The sequence below is a fragment of the Lontra canadensis genome, unplaced genomic scaffold (genome assembly GCF_010015895.1).
Source record: "Lontra canadensis isolate GAN:19392208 unplaced genomic scaffold, GSC_riverotter_1.0 scaffold27, whole genome shotgun sequence".
NCBI lineage: Eukaryota > Metazoa > Chordata > Mammalia > Carnivora > Mustelidae > Lontra > Lontra canadensis.
This window is the reverse complement of record NW_022631021.1, coordinates 18,759,756-18,764,843: the sequence shown is the minus strand read 5'-3', so window position 1 is coordinate 18,764,843 and position 5,088 is coordinate 18,759,756. Positions and strand designations below refer to the sequence as shown.

Below are 5,088 nucleotides of genomic sequence, written 5' to 3'. Positions count from 1 at the left end.
AGAGTCATTCACAACCAACCGAGCCACCCAGGTGCCCCTACATTATCTTTTTAAAAATGTCCATTTAATAATTGCACCATAGGGCACCTGGGTGGCTTAGTGGGTTAAAGCTTCTGCCTTTGGCTCAGGTCATAATCCGAGGGTCCTGGGATCAAGCCACATCAGGCTCTCTGCTCAGCAGGGAGCCTGCTTCCCTTCCTCTCTCTCTGCCTGCCTCTTTGCCTACTTGTGATCTCTGTCAAATAAATAAATAAAATCTTAAAAAAAAAAATTGCACCATAGCCATTGCTTGAGCCATTGGGGCTCAATGCAAATTTCTAGGTGTTGGACCAAATCTACTGAATCCAAAAAACTGGGGGTGAGCTCAAGAATCTGTTACATGAATTCTGCTTTACTAGAGCTGGGTTAAAAGCGATGATTCTTCATTGTTGTAAATAATTTTGCAGTAAATGTCTCTGTGAACTTTTGTTTCCCTTCTTTGAATAATTTCCTTATTTTTGGTGTGTCATTTTTTTTTTCTAAATGCGATGAACCAAAAGTACTTATAAAATTTAATCTATTTTCCTAACTTTCTTATTTTCTTTTCTCATACTAATCAACAAATATTTCCAACAATAATAGACTCAATTTTTACCTACATTTTAAATTCTACACATGAGACAGGCAGTAGTTTAAATCTAGGGAAGTTATGAGACAAAAGACAAAGTCTTTCTACACTCTACTTGGTTGACTAGGTTAGGAAAGAAGGCCGTGGAGGTGCAAAGTGGGTTTGTAGCCACACATATGGGAATAGTATTAACTAATGGAAGGGAATGTTCTTCATACTTAGAGAGCAATTTCACATACCTTTTTTAAAAAAAGGATTTTATTTATTTGAGAAAGGGCACAAGGGTGTGTGGTGAGGGGCAGAGGGAGAAGCAGACGACCCACTGAGCTGGGAGCCTGACACAGAGATCCTGACTGGAGCCCAAGGCAGACGCTTAACCAGTTGATCCACGCAAGTACCCCATAATTTCACATTCATTATCTGATTAGGTTCTCTTAATCCTGTGAGGCAGGTATGATTCTTCACACAATATGGATAAAAGGAAGCCAAGGCTTAAGGTTGTTAAGAAAATGCTCAAAGCATGGGTCATTGTCTGAATATGGAAGCTTTCCTGCCTGTTCTTTTCTATGCTGCCGCACATCATAGGATTTATTTACTGGGGGTACCCGTTTCTTATTTATTTATTTATTTATTAACATACAATGTATTATATGCCCCAGGGGTACAGGTATGTGAATCATCAGGCTTACACAATTCATAGCACTTACCATAACACATACTCTCCCCAAGGTCCATCACCCAGACACCCTATCTCTCCCACTCCATCCCCCAGCAACCCTCAGTTTGTTTCCTGAAATTGAGTCTCTTCTGGTTTGTCTCCCTCCCTGGTCCCATCTTGTTTCATTTTTTCTCCTCCCTTCCCCCCATAACCCCCCACCAAGCTTTCAGCCTGATGACAGAAATACATAATAATAATAAAAAAATAATAAAAAGAGGTATAAGAATCATCAAGACCTGAAGAAGAAAAAGATTATAGTCCTTTAGAAGCAAGCTGTGATGGTTAGTATACATTTTTTTAAGTTAAACATTTTTTAGCATGTTTCCAAGGGCCGTGGTCGACTATGGCCATAGGATCTCCAATTGTACATGAGGGCAACCTGGGGCAGCTCTGACAGCGTGGGTCTGCATAACATATACCTGCAGCTGCTAGAATGGCTCAAGGGGAAAAGGAAGGGCATCCCCCGCCCTGTAAATGGCAAAAATATTCATTGCAATGATCAAGTTCAGAAGTATCTAATAAATGTTGACTCTGTGCACTCAAGTGTAGGGATTAGACTATAAAAATCTTGGTGAATTCCTTCCAGGGGGATGGCAGGAGCTGCTGTTGGCTCACCAGCTTCCTGGAGTTTCCCTGGTGAAATCTGAAACCAGCCCCTGTACTTGGAGAGAGGGAGAGAGGAAGAAGAGCCCCTCCAGGTTTGTAGGTGGCAGGTTTAATTCAAATTCCTCATATTAGGGAGATCATATGATAGTTGTCTTTCTCCGATTGACTTATTTCACTAAGCATAATACCCTCTAGTTCTATCCACATCATTGCAAATGGCAAGATTTCATTTCTTTTGGTGGCTGCATAGTATTCCATTGTATATATATACCACATCTTCTTTATCCATTCATCTGCTGATGGTCATCTAGGTTCTTTCCATAGTTTGGCTATTGTGGACATTGCTGCTATAAACATTCGGGTGCCCTTGCCCCTTTGGATCACTACATCTGTATCTTTAGGGTAAATACCCAGCAGTGCAATTGCTGGGTCATAGGGTAGCTCTATTTTCAACTTTTTGAGGAAGCTCCATGCTGTTTTCCAGAGTGGCTGCACCAGCTTGCATTCCCACCAACAGTGTAGGAGGGAGGTACATGTTTCTTTTCTTTCTTTCTTTCTTTCTTTCTTTCTTTCTTTCTTTCTTTCTTTCTTTTCTTTTAAGATTTTATTTATTTATTTGACAGATCACAAGTAGGTGGAGAGGCAGGCAGAGAGAGGGAGGAGGAAGCAGGCTCCCTGCCAAGCAGAGAGCCTAATGTGGGGCTCGATCCCAGGACCCCGGGATCATGACCCACCTAGGCACCCCGAGGTACCCGTTTCTTAATAGAATGTTGGGAGAAGTTTTCTTCTGTACCTCTACTTTTATTTCCGCTTTAAAAAATTAGAAAATTGGGGCGCCTGGATGGCTCAGTGGGTTAAAGCCTCTGCCTTCTGCTCAGGTCATGATCCCTGGGGTCCTGGGATCCAGCCCCGCATCGGACTGTCTGCTCAGTGGGGAGCCTGCTTCCCTTCCACTCTCTCTCTCTCTCCCTGCCTCTCTGCCTACTTGTGATCTCTGTCTGTTAAATAAATAAATAAAGTCTTTAAAAAAAAATAGAAAATTGAAGCCCAGTTTAATGACAAAAGCAGGAGATAGCAAAGATTAGTTGCAAGATACTGCACCAGGTACTGCAGGGAGTACAAAGATGGGAGGCACAGCCCAGGCCTCCAGGGGCTTTCATCTGGGAAATATACAGAACATGTTTAAGATAAGAAGGGGCCAGGGACCATAGAAGGTTTAGCTGACTTCTTCCTTGACAGTTGAGGAAACAGAGTCCTAACTTCAAAGATTCCCCACTTGAGTTATTCCAAATTATCTCTCAATGCTGTCTCCTTTCATGAACTTCAGGCTCCTCAAGAGTGGGACATGGTTTCCTGATTCCTATGTTGTCCCTAGGGTTCACACACTGCCAGTATTGAGCGGGTACCCATGAAATGGATCTTGACCCCAATTTCTCCTATATACAACATGCCTTGTGATGTTTTCCCCCATTTAATCGGTATTTATTTAGTTTCTGCTATGTGATAGGCACCGTTCTAATAACTTGGGAGATTAGGGAATAAAACAGACAAAAATCCCTGCCCTTGCAGAGTCAAAATGTACATTCATTGTTTTGTTCCCATGGTGTTTGCTCCCTGCATGGTATATAGGATAGGAGAGATGTTGAGCATCTTGGCTTCCAGGTTTGGTTCTTCTGTGCTCTAAAGAAATGCATGATTTCTAATAGCCGAGGAAGTCCCAGGTATCCTCCTGTAACTCTTTCTGTTAAACTTGGCCCCAACAAATCTGAATTTCTTTGGCAACTTTAGGGAACTGTCTGCGGGAAGACACAGAATGGCAAAGGGCCTGCTTAAGGGGTTGGTGGAACTGATTAGCTGGAAATTAGGCCTGGCTGAGATCAGAGCAGAGGGCCTTGGAGAGGCCATGTAGGTCTTGGGTAACTGAGAATGTTTTGAAGCTTTTGCAGAGGAAAAATAAATGGTTATCTGTATGAGGGAGATTTCCCTGGTGGTGGTGAGAAGGGTTCACCAGAAAGGACTGAGACAAATTGGGAGGGTCCTCCACAGAGCCTGCTAGGAAATACTAGACCTGGACCAGGACAGAAGAAATGAGAAGCAGGAAGAGAAGCCGTACAAGGAGAAACAATACAACTAGGTGGCTCATGGAGAGAATCAGTGAGGGTGATCGGTATCTGAGAGGATGCTAGTGACAAATGCAGGACAATGAACAGGCTTTTGATTGCTAGATGTGAATGATACAATGAATGCAACTTGGGATATTTTGTACCAATTATGTAGGACAGTATCCCTCATATGGTTGATGCCAAGTTATTTTAATTCTTCTCAATACCTATGAGTTCCTACTACTTGCTAAGTGTTAGAGGTCATACAAAGATGAGTAAGACAAGGAAAAAAAAAAAGATGAGTAAGACAAATCTTGCCTCAAATAGCTTTCAGCCTGATGACAGAAATACATAATAATAATAATAAAATAATAAAAAGAGGTATAAGAATCATCAAGACCTGAAGAAGAAAAAGATTATAGTCCTTTAGAGGCAAGCTGTGATGGTTAGTATACATTTTTTTAAGTTAAACATTTTTTAGCATGTTTCCAAGGGCCGTGGTCGACTATGGCCATAGGATCTCCAATTGTACATGAGGGCAACCTGGGGCAGCTCTGACAGCGTGGGTCTGCATAACATATACCTGCAGCTGCTAGAATCGTTCAAGGGGAAAAGGAAGGGCATCCCCCCCACCCCGTAAATGGCAAAAATATTCATTGAAATGATCAAGTTCAGAAGTATCTAATAAATGTTGACTCTGTGCACTCAAGTGTAGGGATTAGACTATAAAAATCTTGGTGAATTCCTTCCAGGGGGATGGCAGGAGAAGCTGTTGGCTCACCAGCTTCCTGGAGTTTCCCTGGTGAAATCTGAAACCAGCCCCTGTACTTGGAGAGAGGGAGAGAGGAAGAAGAGGCCCCTCCAGGTTTGTAGGTGGCAGGTTTAATAAGCAAAGGGAACTTGCATACAAGGCTTATCTTGGACTGCGGCAAGATGAGAAACAACAATTTTTTTTTAGCAACAAAAACCTGTTTTATTTTTTTTCAAATACAGATACAGAAGTTTGCATGTTTTGCAAATATTGCTTCAAAGCAACCTTTCTGTACACAGCACCT

At 42.1% G+C, this 5,088-nt stretch overlaps 2 non-coding genes across 2 annotated transcripts; both read left to right on the top strand.

Annotated features, from left to right (window-relative positions):
- The first annotated feature begins 1,639 nt into the window (after positions 1–1,639).
- Positions 1,640–1,772, top strand: LOC116871805. Its single transcript, XR_004383513.1, has one exon. It is a non-coding gene; the product is annotated as a small nucleolar RNA SNORA44 (small nucleolar RNA).
- Positions 1,773–4,511: 2,739 nt separating this feature from the next.
- LOC116871806 lies at positions 4,512–4,645 on the top strand. Its single transcript, XR_004383514.1, has one exon. It is a non-coding gene; the product is annotated as a small nucleolar RNA SNORA44 (small nucleolar RNA).
- The last annotated feature ends 443 nt before the right edge of the window (positions 4,646–5,088 follow it).